Genomic DNA, 22,613 nt, shown 5'->3' on the forward strand with positions numbered 1-22,613 from the left:
ATAGAGGCTGGGGCTCAGGGCTGATCATGAAGGGCAGTAACAATGGTTTGAACATCATGTAGCCTCTCCCTGATTACCATAATAAGTATGAATACCACCTGCTATTAATAGGCTCAGTGTGGGAACTCTGAGTGAATAGAGTGACAGCTGAGAAATATTTGTCTTATTTGTCTGCTTGAGGAACTGTTATATTAAGCATTTAAATTACTTCACTTTGTTAAATTACTCACCTGGTCAGTCATAACTTCCTTGAAAATTGAGTATTTTACTGTTTATAGATTTTTTTTCCTAGTTAATTTATCAGATTGATACTCAAAAAAAATATAATTTAATTAACTTTCTGTAATAAACCCCAAACCTGTTAAGACTTTTTCTTGGATCAAGTTTGTCAAATATCATTCTTTATTACAGTCTAGTATTAGAATTCATTTTTTTCACCCATCTAAAATAAGGCTTTTTATCTCAGTTAATCAAGTCTACTCCAACTACAGTCAGTATGATAGAAGAGGATTTCCCCAGAGTGACTTGTCCCATCCTACAAAAGATTCAGTAAAGTGTCTCTGGTGTGCTTGTTCCCTCCATTGACTAGAAGGGATCGAGATGGTTAGTCTGTATGCTTTTCTACCTTCAAATTCCTTGTATTAAGTATAACTAATGCCAACTAAAGTGCTCAGCTTTCTGTACAGTTAAGTATCTTTTCACTCCTTTTCTATTTTCTTTATTAAAGATGTTGTACACTGCTGCTTGATGCTCTGCATCTGACTAGAAAGGTCCAGGCAAAAGAAGAGTGTAATTTAGCTAGAAAACTAGTTTTCATGTTTTAGAACCCCAGTCCTGAAAAGTTACTCTAATAGAGAGCAAGTGAGCATTGCCGTTGCACCTATACTATAGGTAGAACTTGCATACAGTCTTCTAAAATTTGTCTAAAGCTTTTCCTGTACCAGATGAAAAGTCTTCTCCGTCTCTTTTTGCTGTGAATAGTTAGAAGAAATTGTCTTTCAAAATGGATATAAATTTAAGCACTGTAGGAACAGAAAGGAAAACTTGCAGAATCCTGTGGACATTACATAAGATGTTAGTAAAATATTGATTTTACCGTGGCAAAACTGTGCAAAATAGTCTTAATCTCTAGACAAATCAAAGTGAATGTCAGGTATCAGGATTAATGATTTTTGTGAGCATCATTCTGTGCTCATTAACACAAAATCAGATCATTAGTAAGAGTTTCTGTACTCCTTGCCTAGCCTCCTTCTCTTCCGTGAATGGCACTTGTCTTTCTCAGCAATCCAAATGACACTTAAAGAGGTGTCTTGTAGGGGAATTAATAGAGCTAAATTAGGAAGCTGTCCTGGGAAATACTCTGTGGAGCATTGCACTCTGAATCCTTTCCAGCCAAAATGATAATATTGTAACTTTATGATGACAAAGAAAGTGTAAGCCACAAGAAGTTTGGAAAAGTCTTCAACTGAACTGTTTAACCTTGCAGAGAAAGATAAGAAATGCACTCTTGTTATGTGTATCACCCTGTTAAAAATTATGTTTGTGCTTTAAAGGATGATACCAGGTACACTGCCCCTCCCCCCCACCCCCAAATATTTTCACTAAGCAAACAGAAAGAAACAAGCCAACTCTCTGCTAAGTACAAGATTCAAAATGTATTGATCTTGATTTTTGAAAAATAGAACTCCATCATAAAATAGTAATGGTCAACAGAAATCGTGAAAATTAACTTGACATTTTACTCCTATTCATAAAAAAAAAATTAAGTACTACCTTGATAGAGGATTTTTAATAATTCTTAGAGACTAGGGATTCATCCTTTTTATGACCATTAAATACTGAACAGCCTCTTTAAATTAAAAAAGAACCGCTGTTTCTTTTTCTTCTGTGTTTTCTGTTTCAGCTACTCTTCCAGATCAAGTTTATAAGGTTTGTTACTAGCTAGTTCATGAGAATTTTTGTCTCAGTGTTTAAAAACATGAGAAATGTCAATCAGGAGAATTTTCAGTGCCTGCTTTTTCACAGCTGATATCCTCTGGTTCCATAACTTTGTTTCCCTGAAATTCCCTGTTGACCAGGTTTCGTGCTGTGGTTTGCGTGAAAATTATGGAATATTCACACTCTGAGTGGGCTTCTGGGAACTTGTATTTTTGTGCATGCGCTCATATCCTCTGCAAAGAAAAACCTCCATTGACTCTAGTAATAAACCATCATATTACAACTATCAGGGCATTTAATTTACAGTTCAAATCAATTGGAACTTGCTGATGCTAGACAGTAATATACTGTCAGTTTAAAAAAAACTGAATATTGCCGCTCCGTGTGGGATGGTCTGTCAGTCAACAGAGTGACAAAGCGACAATTTATGGTTTGTAAAAATCCAGCAGATAAATTGCAAGAAAAATGCGCTTTGACTTAGGCAGCATGCTGTGTGGAATATATTTTCATTGAAAAGACTAGGTAAGGTGGAAGAAAATTACCTCTATTAAATTGAAATACCTTGCTCTCTATTACGTGTTGGTTTAAAGGACCTGTTTAATGCTTGAGATATTTAAAGAAATGTAGTAAAACAAGTTGTATATACTGAACATCATTCTTTAGTGATGAAGGGACTTCTCAGATAGTCATGTAATGTAGATATGTAAAGCTTCACTAAAGCTCATCTGAGACTTATTAGACACCCAATGCAGTGGGTGTGAGGTGGAGGGAAACCATGCTGCAGGCTGCTGCTATGGCACTGAAATAACCATGAATTTGTAAGAAATAGGGTGCTTCTTAGTGTTAAAGAAACATGAAGAATACAGGGGAGAGAGGTTCTTACCTAGATAAAGGTCTATTATCTCAAATGTCGTAAGGCCAAAAAGGTGGACAGTCTCTCTGCAGTATCTTCACAGCCTGTACAAGCCAAGCAAAAAGTGAATTGAGATCTCATTGGGGTCCATCTGAAAAAGGTTAGATTGAAGGAAAAATACTCTTATACACATGGCTTCTATTTCCACTGTAGCCTAGCTTTTGCCAAGAATCATAAATAATTTTTTATTTTCTGATAGGGGTGGAGGGAGGTTGTAATAGTTTTGGTCTTCCTTTCGTGGAGGTTTTTTTTTTGTTTGTTTGTTTGATTTTATTTAGTCCATGTGGAAGTGTAAAAATAGCTCTTTAAAAGTTGCAAGTTTTGTCCACATCAAAATTGGCCAATCCTGAACAAATAGCTTCAGCCTTTACATTAGCATGTGAGTTTGTTTTTATGAGGTTTGCTACCTTTTTCCTCTTCATGAACAATTTTGAAATAGAAGAATTGATTGGCAAGTACATTCATGAGAAAGTAAAATGTTGAAAATATTAATGTGTATGGCATGAAAATTATGAATTATCATGTATATACTATACTATGAATGATTCTTTAACATAATTTGCAGAAAAGTGAATTGCTGTAAGTGACCTACAAATAGTAAAAAGAGGCAAATTTGTCAAATTCCACCTAATTTGTGTATTTTTAAAGAAAGAGAGATAGAGTTGACTTGGAAAATCAGCAATTACAGATATACAGAGAAATTTTACCTTACCTCTTGGAATATGCATGGTTTGTATCCTAAACTCATGTTCTTCTCTGCTGTACGCATTTAGTGTTGTTCTGGTCTATTGCATAGTGTAATTACAAGCATTATTTTTTTTAGATTGAATTCTTCTGCCTCCAAGACCTATTTGAATATGAAGTCCCTTACTACACTATCCAAACAGAAGAGTATTAAAAAGCATATAAAAAAATTATTGCCTTATGTCCCTTCACTGAAACTCAGTCCTGACCTAGAATTTAGAAACTAAGTACCTAGGGGTATTTAGTTTCTAAATTTGAATAGGAAGGTCGTCAATTTGTCTTCATATCCTCTCAAGATTTGACTGTTCTGAAATTCTCAAGGCTGATGACAACAAGCATAAAGGTTTTTTTAATTAATTATTTCTGATATGACTAATGGTCATGAAAAGTCACCATATAGAAGTTATAAGTGGCATAGGAATTAAATTAATTCCTTCAACCCAAGAATATTACCATTATTTATACTCTAGGACATGGCAAACTATCTAGATGCTAGTCATTCATAATCTGTGCAATTTTTTCCCCACAGAGGTCATAAATCCTTGAGGATTATTAGATTGTTTTCCTAACTGCATGTATAGGTACCCAAGGCTGAAGAGATCAAGTAAATTCTTACTAGTCTCACAGTGACTCAAAGCAGAGTAAAAAAAGGTGTAATCTCACTATTTCTCAGTTCAACAGACATCCTTCTATCCTGAAATGGATTGTAAGTGATGGTATTCTTCAGCAACTGAGAAAAAGATCCTTATTCTTCAAAGAGCTACTTACATAGAAGTCATGATACAGATGTAATCCTGAATCTCCTGAGGTCCAGTAATTCTATGATAAATCTTATAACCCTTTTTTTATGCATTTAGCATTCTCTGAATTCAGAATTAAATTCTAATAGGTGTTTTACCCAGGGGACAGTCTTGTAGTTGTACTGAAGACAATTCTTGCTGGAAAAAATACCCTGCTGATGCCAGAGTTTATATTTTTGTATGTCTGCATTAATTTTAATTTTTAAAATGTGTATTCAGTGTTCTATTGCAGAGAAAAGAAAACTCCAAAGACATTCAACAAATTGAAATTAATCAGCAATACCTGAGATCCTGATTACATTGTTTGGCTCTTCTATTTTCCCTCTTTCCCCCCCCCCACCTTGCCCCGCCTCCAGCTTTTTCTTTTCCTTCTTCATTTAAGTGACAATTTCTATCAGATGTCATGGAATTTTCTATCAGATGTAGTGGAATATAATAATTATGAGTTAAGGTTTTAAAAAATCCATCTTCACATCAATACTGGTACTTTCTATTGTGAAATTACTTTTTCCACCTCATTTAATGATAGAAAGTTGGCAACCATGATGTACTTCTATTTTATTTTTAACTTCACTTCTGATAGATGCATGTGTGAGACACTTCTTGAAAATCACAAAGTTTTTACTACATACTGTGCGGTAGTCTGCTGCTATGTAGCATGCAGTAGGATGCTACTATAATACAGTATAAAACTTTCGATAATTCATAGGTGAATTCTCAGAAATGGACTCACAGCTGTTTCTGTGCGGGAGGTATGTTTACACTGTAGTACATTTGTGTGTGTAGTCAGCAGTGATCCTTTAAGAATGAAGATTCCAAATTGGGACCTTAAACCCTTCCTAGGACTTATAAGTATTTTTCCAAGCCTATACAGATCTTTTTGCACACAGCTGGGCCTTTTCAAAATCAGACAACTGGGGAAAGGTAGCCTAGGCTGACAGTAATGAGCTGAAGGGGTGTTATAAAGGGAGCATGAGGAGAGGATGGGGGTAAGAGAGAGGGAGTACAGGTTGGCTTGTTTGAAAGGTGAGTTATTTGGCTTTGTAGGAAGCTGTTTCACAGTCCTCTCAATTCTGTCACTGTTGGGTCGTTTTGTTTTGCAAAAATATACCCAGGAATATGTTCTTTTCTATAGAAGCCATACCGTATGAGAGCAGACAGATTTTTTGCTTGTAAAACCTTTGGGAAATATATCAGTTTCTGCAGTCTCTGCTATTAGGCATGTTGATAATCTGCTGTGAACTTATTTTACTGAGAACCTGTGATGTGATGGAAATGGCCTAGGTGATGGTGTTTGGTTACTCCAAGCACAGATTCACAGTTGGGAGGGTAACGTACACTGTTCTAAACTGGTGTGACCTTTGAAGTCTCATAGACTGAATTGATGCAAGTTCTTGAAAATGATAAAGTAAAACTGTCTGTGACAGAATATAACGAAAGATGAAAAGGTCATTCCTTTGATAAAGTAAAGGCATTTCTCATGTCAATCAGTTGGCTTTTCTCCTGTTCATTTTGTTTACAGCAGCTATACTGTAACTTCCTGGACCCTGAATATATTACTGTTTAGCAGTAATTATAGTTTTGCTGAAATTGTTTCAACAGAAATAAATCTTCCCTGCCTTGCTTTTCCCCCTCACCTGGTTTTAGTGTATTTAACAAGATTATGGCTTTCTCTTTAAGGAAAAATAGCTGTCAGAAAATGAATCAAAACAAGCAGTTGTGTATCACCTCACTTATAAAGTAGATCTCTTATGTTTTGTCTATAAGCAATCAATGTGTAGTGCTTCCCAAAGGATGACGGTGTGGACTCCAGTCACTTACTTAGCTCTGTGTCCAGGCAAACATTAACTGTGCAAAGCAAGTAAAAATTACCTGAACATCTTTGAAGACTATTCTTCCAAGTATTAAAGCATTTACATCTCTAACTTATGAGATGGAGGGCATTAGTAAGTCATGTTGTTGAATTATTAGCTATCCCTGGAAACAAAAATCTTTCCAGTCTCTGTGCATAATGATGAATTTTAAAACAGAAAAGTGCACTGCTAATTTGTATCACACTATCCTCTAGTTAGATTCTATAATTTAAAAATTTAGATTGTAGAGGCATAGTCTTTCTCTTTAGTGGATACAACATTCACTATGTTTTAAATTGTAAACAATTAAACTCTTAATAAAGCTATAATGATACAGATGAGACAATCTCTGCCATAAGCTTTCATCTCTTCAACCTTCTACTGCTCAAAACCGGTGTTTCATAAGGCTTATTTGAACTTTTAAGCTGAAGACTTAATTGACCTGCATTTTTCTCTGCATTTCCTGCATTGCCTTACTTAAGATGACAAGTATCTCAGTGAGCTGGGTGGAGCAGCATCTCTACAGTTTCTATTTACGTCTGTTTAGAAAGGTGGGGTTTTTTTCTCTTATGGAAGAAGCAGTATTAAAACCTGTTAGGATCAGTTTGTAGAAAGGAAAAATACATATTTACTAGAAGACTTTATATAACACAATTAAAACCAGAATTAAATACTTTAGCACCACTTATCTACCCAGTTATCAGTAATGGATTACTTGAATCAGCCACTAAATAAGCTACAAATTCTTGTTTAGAGCATTTCACCAGTCTTTTCTAGAGGATATAGCAGTACCTTCAGCTTATAAGAAAATTTTCTACTACAGTTAGAATAAGAAAACAGTAGGTTTTTTTCTCTGCTTCCAGTTAGCAAACTGTGCTAAGTATCTTTATTGCCTGAAAATTGCTTTTCAATGAAACTAGGAACATAATTTGAACTGAAAAAGAATACTGGTATAACTTACTCATTACTGAAATGTTTCGTCTTACCACCTTTATCGTGACTTTAGCAAGAAAATAGATTTCCCTTCCTTTCTCCTCTTGTTAGGAATGAGGTTGATTAACACTTAGAAACAAGAAAAATAGTATTTAAGTCAGCTTGTTTGTCCTGTTCAGTGATTTGAATTTGAGAGGAGAGGTTAAGGTGGGAAGAAAACCTTGGCAACACATCTAGAACCTTTTTTATTTCAAAGTTGATTGATACTACTACTGCATAGAGTCATATAATAGTTTGGGTTGGAAGTGACCTTTAAATTGTAGGGTTGAAAGGATGAAGATGAATGCCACAAGACATTTCAATAAAATGGTGGTGTAGCTAGTGAATGAGTAACAAAGGAGCTGCAAGTGTGCTCAGGTAAAAGCAGACCATCTATTTTCTTTGATTCATTGATGTGTATATATAAACTTGAAGGAAAATTCAAATTTTTGGTAGCAATCACACATCTTTTCTTCTTCACTTCCAGTGCTCTACAACTGTACAGAAGGGAGTCCTGCTATCTAAGATTATTTAGAACAATACAGAAAATATGCTGTAAATATGAATTGTAAATATAACTATTCTCAATCAACAAGGCATTTTTGATGTCTTACTCTATAACCACATCACTTCTGCAGAACCTGCTAAAATGAAGTGTAAATATCAAATCCAGGATTTAACCTGGTTAAAGAACTCTCATAGGAAATACTTTTCAAGAGACTCACACACCTTTTAAATAAAAGGCAATGTATCACAGTGAGGAGCAGAGATCAAGATAGACTAATCAGGGAGACTACTAAGTGGATTTTGTGGGCTCAGAACAGCAATCTCACATTTGTGTAAGTGGGTCATTCAGCTTAAGATTAATGGAAAACCACTATGCTGGGTGCCTCTCTACAACCTAGTTGCAGAAATTCTGCCTCACAGTATCTTGTACTAGGTTTATTTAATTGTATTTTGTTTTACATGTCAAACAAAATGGAATTGCTTACTGGAGTATACAAGTATTGTAAAATACTTGTCACTTGTACGTGACACTTCTGATCGGTGTCTTACTGGACAGTATGAGTGTTATCTGACAAATATCTACATAACCATGATTATTTTCTCTTCCTTATCAGTGTTTATTTGTTTTATTCTTTCCCATAATGATTGCCATCTCTTCTGCTTCTGATAACTTGAATAAAAAATGTATAGGAAATTTGGAGACAAAGGTGCAGGTTCTGTATTACTCCTTATCTTCAGCCGTGTATATCTTTTCTAGTGTTTATAATGCCCTTTTCCATGCACATTCCCAGAGAAGTAACTTTATTTTGGCAATGGGTAAACCTGTATGTTGTTCTTTCAGATGCTGTCTTATGCTTATGTTGTTACTGAATTAAAGTGAGATGTTAAAATAACTATTTAAGACGTAAGTATAGGTTATAAAAATAGTAATATTTCCCTGTAAATATTACCAAACTAGAATCCTTGCTCCTCTAATAAATATATTCTTAAATGTCCCAAATTAATCTTCTACTGTTGTAATTAGGGCTTGCATTATTTTCCATACTTCAGAATTTACATTTCTTGAACAAGGAAATACTAAACAACTTGTAAAAATAGTTGGATAAATCAGAACAGAACTCTGGTCCGTGACGTTTAGTTTTTTATCAGACATCAGCAGCAAATTCCAAGAGATTTAAAAAACAAAACATTGTTCTTGGCAAACCATCTTGTCTTTTGAGAATACGTGGGTTTTCTTGAAACTTGAAGTAGTTGTTTTTCATTCTGAAGTGCAAATCTGAACTTCAGCCATCATAAAACTTTAAGATTCAAAGTTATACAAAATCATAAATGTCAGTACACTTCAGTTGCACTGCCTTTGTTTTATTCTTTACTTCTATGTCAGACAGATCCTGGTTTTCAGTCCAAAGTGCCAAGTGCTTTTCTCATTAGATACACTGTTTCTTTTTTTTTCCTGTTTTTCTGATCATTTCACAATGATGACCAGCCAAAGCCTTAAACTCATATTGAATTCTGTAGCTGACAAACCAAATCCATAGAATTCTTCTATACGTCTTAGTGTGGAAAGAGTAATTTATTTCTCTTAGCATTACAACAGTATAAACTTATCTAGGAGACCGAGTGATAAGGAAGAGTTGATTCCACCTTTATTTTGGATATAAGACAGAGAGCCTTAGGTGGTGTACAGTGGGTTTACAGCTTAAAAACATGATGAAACATGCTGCGGTTTCATTTGAATGAGATGTTATCTGAATACCAGTTAGCTTTTCATTGAGCGAGGTGCTTGATGGGAGTTGACTGGTGTGTAAGGCATTGATGTAGACTGCTCTAAGTAAATCTTTTTAAATATAAAAAATTAGTTACAGTTAAAGAATCAAGCACATCTGATTGTGACTGACATATATAGAGAGAAAAGTAAAGAAACTGGTTGTTACTTAGTGTCTTACTTTGGTAGGAACTGCTAAGCAGTATCATGAGGACAAATCTCCATGGATTAATGAGACATGATTTATTTTCTCCTTGAGAGATGTTCTTAGTATAATTATTTCAATATTAGCATGAATTTTAAAAACTAAATTTCAATTGGGTAGGAAAAATTGAAATGTACTTTATAGATGAGTTAATGTTTTCCTAGTATCTTTCTTTAAATGTCGGAAAACATAATGGATTTTTTGTTTACTTTTTATGAAATCTATAGGAAAAAAACATGCATACGAAAGAGGTGTTAAAGTACAAATAGGAAAAATCCTGTTTGGGCTAATCCTTTCTCATCTTTTGATTCTTGATGCAGTAGCCAATGTGTTTCAGTAAAAACAGGAATTATATAATAATACAAACTGACAAGAGAGTTGTAATTACATAGGATTTGAAAAGCCTCACATTCTCAGATGACAGAGATATAAAGGACATGCTATTTGATGCTACAAATCATTTTATATTCAGGATAGATGAATAATTAATGCTGATGGAATAGCTAATGCTGGCATCTTTGACCACAACAGAAAGAAAATTCTTAATGCATGTCTTGGAACCAAATTAGACTGAAGAATGAACCACGTACTGACTCACACATCAAAATGTTCAACATTTTAATAGGAGCTGTCAAAGTTAGTTACTATGCAAGTTGTATCTTCACTTGGTGAACAAACATCCGGTGAAGTCTAATGTACAACAGCTGCAAATAATTTATTAGCTGTAATTTTTAATTGAGATCTACAGTACCTTTCTCCTCTGTAAAGTCCCATAAATGCATAGATAGAAGGAACAGGAAGATCATCTAACTAAATCTCAACATCAATGATACTGGCATGTGGTTATTGTTTTTTGAAAATATTCTTAAATTCTAACAATGTACATTTTTCAAATATGTCCAGTTGACCCATTATTAACTAATTTTTCAGTGAAAAAAAGCTTTTTCCTAATATGTAACCTAAAACTCCTTCAAGATTAATTTATTTTTTAGTTTTACGGCTATTTTGTAAATACATAGTAGGACAGATGATTGCTGCTATAACAACCACCTTTCTATGCATGGGGAAACTTCCTTTTTGTTGCTTTTCCAACTCTGTTTGATCTATTTATATTTTAGTAGGGTAGAAAAATTTGAAGATTTTATACCAAATGAGACTTTTTTAGGGCTGAGTAGGCAAAATTGGTCCTTCAAATATCTTAAACCTGGCACATCTGCGAACTAAGGTTACCTTTTCTCTGGGAGAAAACCACTCATTACTTAAATTGGCATTGCAACCCACTGAAATCTGGAGATTTTTCTTCAACAGTGTATGTGATCAGATATTATTTTATATTTCTCTTTGGGAGTAGTCTTTCAATAGATACAGAACTTAATTACACTTAATTACATTGCATTTTCTTTATAGACTATTTTAACAAATCTGTTTTGAATTCTCATTGTTTTTCTTGGAAATGCTGAGGTTTTGTCAGCTGGATGACCTTCACAGCTCTCCGTTCTGTTGTGCAAAACCATTGAGAATAAAAAAGAATTTGACTAGGGACAAAACTGTAATGGATCCCACTTGAAATGCCTTCTTAGCTTTCCTGAGTTATAAGCTATAGCTTGAATCTGCATTTCCAGCCACTTGCAAATAACTTATTTTATCTAGCTATATTTCTCCCTTTCATTTAAAAAAAACGTCTCATGAGACAATGTCAAATATCAGATTGATTTGATGGCATTTGTCCTTGAGAAATCTTTTTCTGTTACTTTTTAGCTTAATTTCCTAAGGAAATTAGGTTTCTGCAGTCACACTCTGTGTGTCTGTTCTTCCTGATTAATAACCTTTTTTCAACCAAATTTGACATTGACCAGGGGGATAGAAGTCTTAACTATAATTAAATCCCTATGCACTGCAGGGAAGTAGAGAGGTAGGTAAATGAAAAGTACCTTCTATAAGATAAAGACTGAAGGTTTGACTTATCCAGAAGTGCTAGTGAATCCAGCTGGGAAAGGCTTTAGTAATTCTGTGACCTTGGAGAAATTTCCACCAGTGCTCAACATATTACTAGACATCAGAGAGGCTGTAGGGTGCTGCTCCAGATGAGAAACAATGCCTGCTTTTCATACTAATCGTATTTGAGTGAAGTACCTGATTACTTGCTTTAGTGTTTTTTTTTCAGACATTAAGGTTAGTTGATAGGTTTATAGATTAAGATCTATCTTTTCCAAATTTTATTTATGACCATGCTCACTCTTCTTTCTCTTGAAACCTACCTTGCCTGAGTTTTTGTGAAGAGCTGGTAATGACTCAGGCTGCATCAGAAAGTTTGACAAATCAGAACCTGTGTTTTGGCAAGCTGTATTAATATAAATATATATAACATAATATAACTTACATAACATAACCTATATATTATATAAATATTCCTGAATGACTCTTTCCTTACTTTAGCTTTTATTTTCTTCTGCTTTGAAACGATTTTTTCTAGCTATCTAGCTACATTAATTATTTCTATGAAGACTAAAAATAAAGAAATTGTTCAGCTTGCTTCAACTTGTTTCTTATATGCCCATAATTTAACTTAGATGGAAAAAATCCACTTCAGCTTTCCTTTTTGTTGCTTCATATCTCTTATATTCTCCAACCACATTGCAGCCCTGAGTCTTTGTATTTTTCCTTTGACAGATAACTCTATTTCCATTTGTTATAGAATTCTTGACTTTCAGACTAATAATGAATCTCCATAAACATATTTATTCATCATGATACTATGGTGTGTTTAATGCAGTCTTTTTTATTAGCTACAAGCTCTCCAGTATTACTTTTACTGTTCATACTATATTTTTCTACTAAAACAGAGCTTGAGATGGAAGATGAAGAAGCAAGTGAGTTTTGATATTGTACAGAATGAACTGTATGTATTCAAATCTTTTCCAGGGTTGTCTTTCATTTCTTTAGATGCTAAAGATTCTGTAAGGTTTTGTAGATAGTCTGAATTCAATTTTCTCCAGTTTATCAGGGTTTATAACTGCAACCATCTCAGAGATCAGTAGAGAGATCTAAATAATGCTTTGCTTACACCTTAACATCCTACTGTTTCATTAAAATCTGACTGATTCACTTCAGAGCACCTATACACAAGAGAAAGAGAAAACCTCTTGGCTGAAACAGGTGATTTTTGTACAACTCCTCAGATATTCTTTTTCTGTCATTATTTACTATCTATAACAGAAAACAAAATGCACATAAGAAAATGGTAACACAAGTAACACTTGTGTGTTACTGCTAATATTTTTAGCAAGCACAAAATTGCAGGGGAACCAAATTGACTTATTTTTATTTTTGTGCTTTTCTGCTCAGTTTGCTTATGTCTGAAGAAAGTTGTCTGCATAGCAAAAGTGCAGATGGAGCTGGAAAATTAGTCTGCAGAGCATGGCTAGTAGTGCAACTTGCAGATCAGAATCATATGTTGTTAAATTGTCCCCAAGTCCCTTTCTTGCATTGTTTCAGTCTGCTGAAAGAGACAGAATTCAGGAAGAAGGAATTCTGGCACATCGAATTAGCATGAGCAGAAACAAAACTGTTAATTTTGCCTAGTTACTTAACTGCTTTTGGTAAGTATTTTTCTTCCATCCCACCAAAATATCTTCATTTTTGCTCAGGAAAATTCTTTACTGTATCACAATACTACTAATTACAGTGTAAGTATGAGAGGGGAAAAAAGCTGCTTAACATTTTTGTAAAAGTTTACATTAACTGCATATAGAAATGTGTTCTAATAAACTGACTCCAACAGGCAATCAAAATATATTCCCCAACTGACATAATTATATCAGGTCTCTTCCTCTAATAAAGGAAAGCAGCATGAATCCAAGACTTTTTTGAGTGTTTATTTTAAAGGATGAATAACTTGTTTTTGCTTCCCATTTCAGTATGTATTTCTTAGTGTGTGTATACATACTAATTCATACAGTTATTACTGAGGTTCCCGTTTAGATTGTCACATAGTGAATGGACAGTCCTTGTTGTAGTTTAACCCTGCTCAGGATCAAGCTATGCAGCCCCTTGCTCACTTTCCCTGCCCTCTGAGGGAATGAGGGAGAGATAATATAACAAAAAGCTTGAGGTTTGAGATAAGGACAGGGAGAGATCATTCAAATTACTGTAACAGGCAAAACAGACTGAACTTGGGGAAAACTATTTCAATTTATTATTATTATTATCGTCAATAAAACCAAAGCAGGATAATGAGAAAGAGAACAAAAACCAACTTCCCCCCCACCCCTCCCTCTTCCCAGACTTAACTTTATTTAAAATTATCTCCACCTCCTTTTGCCCACCCCGAGCGGCACAGGGGGGAATAGGGAATGGGGGTTGTGGTCAGTTCAACACACGTTGTTTCTGCTGCTCCTTGCTCCCTCCTCCTCTGGGGAAGAACTCCTCACATTCCTCCCCTGTTCCATCATGGGGTCCCTCCCACAGGCTACAGTCCTTCACAAACTGCTCCAGCACGGGTTGTTTTTCCACGGGGTGCAGTCCCTCCGGAACAGCTGCCCCAGCGTGGACCCTCCATGGGCCACAGCCGCCTTCAGGCATCAGCCTGCCTTGGCACGGTGTCCTCCACGAGCTGCAGGTGGATCTCTGTTCCTCCGTGGGCCTCCACGATTTGACCAATTGTAACTACTAAAGCAAAAATGTAACAAAACATTGCTGACCTTATTCCTGCTCAGTCTTCAGAAAACAACCTACAAAGTTAACCAAAAAATCTCCATGAAACTACATTCAGCTGGCATAGTTGATCTCTTTTACAGAACTTTAGTTATATACATATATTTCTATGCATATATGTTGATATACTTGTGTAGATATATTACTTTATTTATATATACAGTACTAAGGTTAAGTCATATGACCAGGCTGACAGGAATGTGTATTAGCCAGGAATCATGTCATTAGTTACATCCACTCTCCTTTGAAAGTGGATCTGCTTAGTGTCTGCCAGGTTTCAAGGAGCGCTTGAGTGGGTAGAAGGTGCTATCGCTCAGCACTTGTTACTTGGAGTTTAGTGTTAGATTTATTTTTAAAATAAGCAGCTATTCATGGATTTGGTTCCACCATCTAATGTCTTGAAATTTTACCTGGTAAGGAGGATTTGGGACATGGTTTAGACAGGGCTAAAAGGTGGAAAAGAATAAGTCCTTACTCTCTTGAAGACCTGCCTATAGAGAATCTTGGCAGGAGCATTAGCTAGTGCCTTCAAAGTCTAGCTGTACAGGATATATAAATTTCGAAGAGCTGAATAAGAAGTGAAAGGCTACTTTACTGTCCAGTGAATTATTTTTGTTTCTTGGACAAAGTGCTTTCACTTATTTGATTCTAAATACATTCCCTTTATACTGAGCAAATACAAAACATGCAGACTTTTTGGCTGAATACACAAAGAAGAAATCTTTATATGAATAAATACTCTGCTTCTGTTTCCTCCTAGACAATCTGCCATATTATTCTAGATATTTATGCAAACTCCTAATTCATTAAACAAGATCTTCCATGCTCTTTGTTTGGAAAAGGGAATTACACAGTGAAAAGTGCTGGAAGTTATGAAACTAAAATGAATACTAGTTATAGATATTATAGGTACTAGATTTTATTTGGGTCTTTGTTTAGGTAGATTTATTTTACTTCTATAGAGTAATTTCCAAGATATTTTGTCAGAGTATTTTTGCACTTCTCTAATGAAACTCCAGAAGAAAATTACAAAAACTACTGCATCAGTCCTCTAAAACATTCTATAAAGATGTGTATTTATCATATAGCTTTATACTTGGATAACTGTTCTTTTGACACTGTTTAAAGAGCAGGGCTACGACCTCATTGGCATCATGGAGACGTGGTGGGACTACTCATATGACTGGAGTGTCAACATGGAGGGGTATAGGCTTTTTAGAAAGGACAGGAAGAGAAGACGCGGAGGGGGTGTCGCTCTCTACGTCAGCAACCGGCTGGAGTGCGTGGAGCTCCACCTGGGGATGGAGGAGGAGCTGACAGAGAGCTTATGGGTCAAGATTAGAGGATGGGGACGAACGGGGGACTTTACGGTGGGGGTCTGTTACAGGTCACCTGGCCAGGAAGACAGAGCAGACGAAGCGCTCTATAGCCAGATAGGAGCAGCCTCACAGTCACAGGCCCTGGTCCTCATGGGGGACTTCAACCACCCTGACATCTGTTGGAGAGACAACACGGCAGGGCACAGGCAGTCCAGGAGGTTCCTGGAATGTGTGGATGACAACTTCCTCCTGCAGGCGATAGAGGAGCCGACAAGGAGGGGTGCCATGCTCGACCTTGTGCTCACCAACAGGGAGGGGCTGGTGGGGGATGTGAAACTAAAGGACAGCCTTGGCTGCAGCGACCACGACACGATGGAGTTCAAGATCCACGGGGCAGCAAGGAAACTACATGGCAAGCTTTCTGCCCTAACTTCAAGAAGGCAGACTTTGGCCTCTTCAGGGACCTGATGGGCCAAAAGCCATGGGAGGCAGCCCTGGAGGGAAGAGGGGCCCAGGAAAGTTGGTCTATATTCAAGGAGCACCTCCTCCAAGCTCAGCAGAGGTGCATCCCGACGAAGAACAAGTGGAGCAAAAAGGCCAGGAGGCCGGCGTGGATGAGCAAGAGGTTCCTGGACCAACTGAAAGTAAAGAAGGATGCCTATAGAGGGTGGAAATGGAGACAGGTAGCCTGGGAGGTGTACAGAGAGGCTGTGTGAGTGGCCAGGGATAAGGTAAGGAAGGCCAAAGCCCTGACAGAACTGAATCTGGCCAGGGATATAAAAAGCAACAAGAAGAGCTTCTATAGTTATGTAGGGGACAAAAGAAAGTCCAAGGAAAATGTAGGCCCCCCCCGGAAGGGAACTGGTGTCCTGGTTACCTGGGACATGGAGAAGGCTGAGGTACTCAATGACTTTTTTGCCTCAGTCTTCACTGATAAGGGCTCTTGTCTCGCCACCCAAGCTGTGGAAGGTGCAAGCAGGGACTGGGAGGATGAAGAACCGCCCACTGTAGTCGAAGAGCAGGTTCGGGATCATCTGAGGAACTTGAAGGTGCACAAGTCCATGGGACCTGATGAGATCCGTCTGCGGGTCCTGAGGGAACTGGCAGATGAAGTTACCAAGCCACTGGCCATCATATTTGAGAAATCGTGGCGGTCTGGTGAGGTCCCCGATGACTGGAAGAGAGGGAACATAACCCCAGTTTTTAAAAAGGGGAATAAGGAAGACCCAGGTAACTACAGGCTGGTCAGCCTCACCTCTGTGCCTGGCAAGGTCAAGGAGCATATTCTCCTGGAAATTATGCTAAGGCACATGGAGAGCAAGGAGGTGGTTGGTGACAGCCAACATGGCTTCACCAAGGGCAGATTGTGCCTTACCAACTTGGTGGCCTTCTATGATGGGTTGACAGCATCAGTGGACAAGGAACGAGCAATGGATATCATCTACCTGGACTTGTGCAAAGCTTTTGACACTGTCCCGCACGACATCCTTCTCTCTAAACTAGAGAGACATGGGTTTGATGGATGAACCACTCAGTGGATAAGGAGTTGGCTGGATGGCCACACTCAGAGAGTAGTGGTTAACGGCTCAATGTCCATGTGGAGACTGGTCGCGAGTGGCGTCCCTCAGGGGTCGGTGTTGGGCCCAGCCCTGTTCAACATCTTTGTCGGCGACATGGACAGTGGGATAGAGTGCACCCTCAGCAAGTTTGCTGATGACACCAAGTCTTGTGGTGCCGTCGACACGCTGGAAGGGAGGGATGCCATCCAGAGGGACCTTGACAGGCTGGAGAGGTGGGCCCGTGCCAAACTCATGAAGTTCAACCAGGCCAAGTGCAAGGTCCTGCACCTGGGTTGTGGCAATCCCAGGCACAAATACAGGCTGGGTGGGGAATGGATTGGGAGCAGCCCTGAGGAGAAGGGCTTGGGAGTGTTGGTGGACAAGAAGCTCAACATGAGCCAGCAATGCGCCCTTGCGTCCCAGAAGGCCAACCGCATCCTGGGCTGCATCAAGAGGAGCGTGGCCAGCAGGTCAAGGGAGGTGATTCTGCCCCTCTACTCTGCCCTGGTGAGACCCCACCTGGAGTACTGTGTCCAGTTCTGGAGCCCCCAACACAAGAAGGACATGGACCAGTTGGAGAAGGCCCAGAGGAGGGCCACGAAGATGATAAAAGGGCTGGAGCACCTCTCTTATGAGGACAGGCTGAGAGAGTTGGGGCTGTTCAGCCTGGAGAAGAGGAGGCTCCGGGGAGACCTGATAGCGGTCTTCCAGTACCTCAAGGGGGCCTACAAGAAAGATGGGGAGAGGCTGTTTAGTAGGGCCTGTTGCGATAGGACAAGGAGTAATGGTTTTAAAATAGAGGGGGTTAGATTTAGATTAGAAATTAGGAAAAAATTTTTTACAATGCGAGTTGTAGAACACTGGAACAGGTTGCCCAGAGAGGTGGTGGAAGCCCCATCCCTGGAAACGTTGAAGGCCAGGCTGGATGAGGCTCTGTGCAACTTGATTTAGTTGGGGATGTCCCTGCTCCTTGCAGGGGGGTTGGACTAGATGACCTTTGAAGGTCCCTTCCAACCCTGACCATTCTATGATTCTATGATTCCTCAAGTTGTGTCCTTTTGGTTATAGCATACATATAGTAATCTACACAGCTACGAATGAGAGATATGAAGGCACACTAATACTTCAAGTAGCATACTCCGGTTTGTGAAGTAAATCACTCAAGAACACCAAAGTTAACCTGTAGAAATGATTCCTTGACACATACTTGTTAAATTCAAGACATATTCTGTGTAATGTCAATGAGATCTGCATATATAGCCTGATTTAAATCTTTGAGGGTCCATAGGTCTACATGTTACAGAACTGTAGCATGTCTCTTCCCTTGTGTCCTGGCCCTACTGTACTTGAAGGTCATGTGACATATAAGGAGCAGCATTTGGCACTGGTGTTCTTTCTACAGTGCTGTCAGTTAAAAGAGGAGGTTGTAGTTTTCATTCAGTTGGATCCTGTAGAAACATACCAGTATTTGGTTGGCAAAGCTGCAGTGAAATGGTAAAACTGAGGACCTTCTCAGGATTCTCCTGGATTTACCTTGGTTGTTTTCAGACTTAACACCTCCTTAAGATAAAAATACATGGGAACTATTGGTTCAGGTTATTTGTGAACTCAGTCAGACATGACCAAACTGGCTATATTTGGATAGTGCTCTGACACTTCAAAATTTGGAAACAAGTTATATTGGAATGGGATTCTGATATCTTTGACTTCAGAGAGAGACCAATCATCAAGTAAACGGCTTAATGTCTTACTACCTGTAAGTGCAGATTAGAATACTATTTAATTTTGCAGAAAGTAAAGACATTTTGATAGTAATTTTCTCAGTAGTAAAGTGATACAGCAGACTTCTCTACAGCTTTAGTGGCCCTATAGAAAAGAAAAACATCATAGTTGTTTAATGCATTTACTGATTCTTTAGGTGAAATCTGTTCTCATTTTCAGTGTATAGTTGAGTTTGTGGTTATAGATGTCTCATCTAAAGGGAACATACAGGTTTTTAAGGTTACAGTTTTGAGTACATAAAAAGATTTGACTTTCAATCAAAACACATGGGACTTAAAGTAGTCAGCAATCAATGAGAGCTATGAAATATGCAAGACCTCATCCTATAATCAAAGTTATCAGAAGATAACAATGCAACTGGGTATTAGCACATTCATATAGTGCTATTCCATATTGTATATCTGATGCTTTATATAAATTTTCTTCAGTACATCACTTTAACAGATGTTAAAATATTATAATACATATTAATGATGTGCTATCTATCTTGGCCCTTTAGTGCAGTAATTAATCCACTTTGAAATTATAAACAGGAAGAAAATGCAGGAAAGGAGGGTTTGGGGGGCACTATTTATGTGAATTCTGTCTGGAAACTTGAGTGGACTACAAACAATGTCAACAGCAAAAGACAATAAGCTCTAGAACAAGTGTGGTGCAAAAAATTATGTACACATGAAACAAGGTTTTTCATCTTTACTCACTGTCAGTTATGTCACCTATCATTTAGCTTCTAAATGGGGAATTATAATTAATTTTAATTCCCCATATATATTCAGGATTAATTAATTTTCATTTGAGATCTGATTTGTGCAATATGAGAATTATGTATCTCTTAAAAAGGAATGACACAGAAGCCAGAGCTGTAAGGAGAGATTGGTTTATTATAAATGGTTTTCAAATGCTATGCTTATCTGAAGTATGCCAGATCAGCTAATATTGCAGCTTGGCAACTTTCCCTCAATAGAAACCTGACTTCATTTAGCCAGTTTATTGGCAGTTTTTTGTATCTACCTATACTTCTTTATTTCCGCCCTCAGAAAGAAAATTATCCTTATGTTCTTTTCCGTAATACTTACTTTTTGAGGTAATACAAAATTCACCGGGTACAAGAGGAAACTACTATGACTATGCCTTTTGGTGTGTAATAGGTCAGATTGTGTTGTGATTAATAACATTACCCCCCAAGAAAGATACTTCAAACAATGTAAATTGAGTTCTTACAAGACCAGTGGATGTCTACCAGATATCTTGCAAGTAAAAAGCACTCTGTAACATTAGGTGAGGAAATAATGATAATTAATATTTTACAGGCAGTGTAATATAAATAGCACATATCATTAGAATATAGTTTAATGTTTAAATCACAAAATTAAAAATAAATTCCTTCTCCAAAGAAAGCAAAGTAAAGATAAAAAAAAACAACAATAAACCAATTCCAAGCAATTGCACAATTGTCTGCTTTAAAGAGGCATTCAGTAGCAATTGTACTTTGGGTAGAATCTTTTCTTTCAAAGCATTTTGCAAGGAATGCTCAAGGAATCCTTGAGCATCACTTCTATGCATGTTGTGACATAGGTGGGAGACAGCTCTACAAGAGCTCCAAGGAGCTCAACAAGATGCCCTCCAGAGGTCTCTTACAACCTAAATTATTCCATGAGCCTATGAAGTGTCATGGCTTTTTACAACAAGGTGAACTGTTTTTTTAGTGGTGACTTCAAGTTAACTCAAAGACTTAACCCTATTTCTATTGAAAACTGTTTATCAGAATCAGGATTATTCCATATTTTCATCAGTAATATTTGGGATAAGTTAGTTCAAATGATAATGACAGCTATATAATTTAGAGAAATATGATTTTTTTTTTATGTAAAGAAATATGGTTTTGTAAATGTCCTGGAGAGATGGCGCTTTTTCTAAGATACTAAAACCAATCCTGATAAACACGTTAGCCCTGGTGATTAGCACAAAGTTCATGTAAGGAATAAGAAGTTTGAACGAATATTGAATAGACATTAGTCTAAAAAGTGTTTAAAAATAAGTAATGAATAAGAATGTGAAGGGCTCAGTAAATTACAGGTACCTATAGTGAATGTATTTATTTAAATATGTTCCTATACTTAAAGTTCTGTGGAGTTAGCTTCAGGGCTTCAGTCAGCCCTAGGATTATCCAGAATGATTGTATTTATGATGTAGACCTGGCCATGTGGGGATGGGTTGCTTGCTTCTTTTTCCCCAAAATACTGATGGCTGTCAATGGGTTGTTAAATGCAATAAATCAAGTTTCCAGGTTTTACCTGTGTATTTCTTTATAGAAGTGTTTTACCTACTAGAATTTTCTGTGTGTATCTCATCTAACCCATTCATAGGCTTTTCATAGTTAGGCATTTTTAAGTGTCATAATCTTCTCCACTGTCTGCCTGAAGCAACAGTTATTCAATGACTGATTTTGTTTTAAACTTGATTAACAGAAGTTGAACAGATGAAATTGTATCCTCTGCAAATCATAACTAGTAAATTGAGTTAGTTTATTCTTGTCTTAAATTCTATGAAATCTATAAACTCAGCAAAAATTTTCACCAGATTCTTATTTGTCCTTCTTATGTTAACAAAGGTAATTGCCATAACATGCTACACTTGATTCCTCATGCCAACTTATCTTTCATGTGCACCTTTCATGTGCATCACTTTAAAAAGCAAAATGCTTTTGTTGAAGAGAACACCTTCATGTAAGTTTCAAGTGTGCTGTACACGTCCCTAACATCCACAGTTAATAGAGACTGAGTAATTTGTCACACTTCTTAGCTGCTAGGGTTGACTTAAAAAAACTATTTTTTTTTAATTTCCATTGCAAATTACAGGACTTGCAATAAAGTAATCATGCTGTATGGCCTAAGAATCTAAACAGATCTCAAAGTAGAATGAGAAAGGGGGAAAAGTTGTGAGCCAGATGACTCTGCTCTATTTTATTCTCCTGAAATTCCCTTTCTGGCAGTTAAGACCATCAGATGTTCTGAAATCTCCTGTTTGATGCCAGCTGATTATTTTGCCAGGAACCATGGGTGAAATTCAGGTTGGCCTGTTTACTCCACCTGATTGCTCAGCTAAAAAAACCCAGCAGAATAGTGCTTAAGATTTCCAAGAAGTCTAAGACTGAGCCCAAAGTGACACTTGTAGCTTAAAAAGAACAAATTATTATTTTGTTAGTTTAGGGAGGGGTTGGTTGTGAAATGCAACTGCAATAGGGAATAAATAATACAGTTCACAAACTGTTAAGTTAAATGTCAACTAGGCTTTTCACTTAGTACACTAAAGTGGTTAGATTAATTTTGATTCTGTAATAAATAGATAGTAACTCTATTACAAAATTATATTGTAATAAATAAAACCTCACAGCATCTAGCCCTTCTTGAAGCATTTCTAGAAATACCTGAGGCAGATCTGTACAATAAAGTCTATCTAAACCCTCTCAAGTCTACACAGTTGACATTTGTCATAATTACTGCTTGTGTGTACTGCATAAGCACACCTATCAAAGGCAAAGTA

Source organism: Chlamydotis macqueenii, chromosome 5 (assembly GCF_036417535.1).
Source record: "Chlamydotis macqueenii isolate bChlMac1 chromosome 5, bChlMac1.mat, whole genome shotgun sequence".
Taxonomy (NCBI): Eukaryota; Metazoa; Chordata; class Aves; order Otidiformes; family Otididae; genus Chlamydotis; species Chlamydotis macqueenii.